Source organism: Rhagoletis pomonella, unplaced genomic scaffold (genome assembly GCF_013731165.1).
Source record: "Rhagoletis pomonella isolate Grant_MI unplaced genomic scaffold, Rhpom_1.0 Rhpom_scaffold_00008, whole genome shotgun sequence".
NCBI classification, from domain to species: Eukaryota; Metazoa; Arthropoda; class Insecta; order Diptera; family Tephritidae; genus Rhagoletis; species Rhagoletis pomonella.
In genome coordinates this window covers 2,882,861-2,883,882 of record NW_023458562.1, presented here as the reverse complement: position 1 = coordinate 2,883,882, position 1,022 = coordinate 2,882,861, and positions in this window count along the sequence as shown.

Sequence of the window (1,022 nt, the reverse complement as noted above, 5' to 3'; positions counted from 1 at the left end):
TTTATAAAGCTCTTTAAACCTACTTTATTTTTTATGAATAAGGGCATTAGTCTACAGATCTATAGTTGATCCGCACTTCATATATTGTCCAACGATCTTTTTCATAGCTAATGACACACAAATTGATAAACTTCAGAAAATGCAAAATAGAGCTATGCGATTTATTTTGACCAAAACGCTACGATACACCCATGCATACGGTGACCATCCGTCCTTTATTTTAACCCCCTGTCCTTTATAATTTTTTCCAAAATAAAGGACGCCATTTGCCCTTTATTTCTTAAAATGTCCTTTAAATGTGCTTTCGATTTTGCAGGATTTTGAAGTTTAGCTTTAACAGTTTTGTTATTTTTACATTTCTTATAATCGTTCTTATGTCTATTATTTGAGCGATAAAAAATAATAGATCATTATCCGCCTCTCATCTTCAGCGACACGTTAACAAAAAAAATGTGGAGCGTTTAGTAGGGATATGAGAATGGTGGTTCGAATGCGATTCACGGGCTGTGGTTTGATCGACGTTAGACCTTACATCGAAATCGTTCTACATGATCTTCATCAACCCCATCATGACTCGTTCAGTTCGCCTTTGAGCGCATATGTATGTACACATGTCCCTTCTTTACTATTTAGTTTCAGTACGCATTACATAAGCTACGGTAGATGAAAGGCATTGGTAAATGATTTGGTTATGAATATTTTCTTGTTTGCTTTGATCGATTTACTAGCAATGTACTGAGGATATAATATAACAAAACTAAACTTAATTAATTTATTCAAGCCGGGTACCCTGTAATAAGGCAGAATCAATGGAGTATGGAGGTCCGCCATATATTCATCGAAATTCTTGAGAAGGCGAATGTACTGAATGAGTTAACGTGTTGTGATTAAATCGGCGGAATAATTGCCAAGCACTCGGTGTTTAGCATCGATCAGTTCATATGAATTCGAGCCAAGTTTCCGTGAAACATAGGCTCTAATTTTTGGTGGAGCTAGTTTTTGTGCATAGCCCTCTCCGGCTA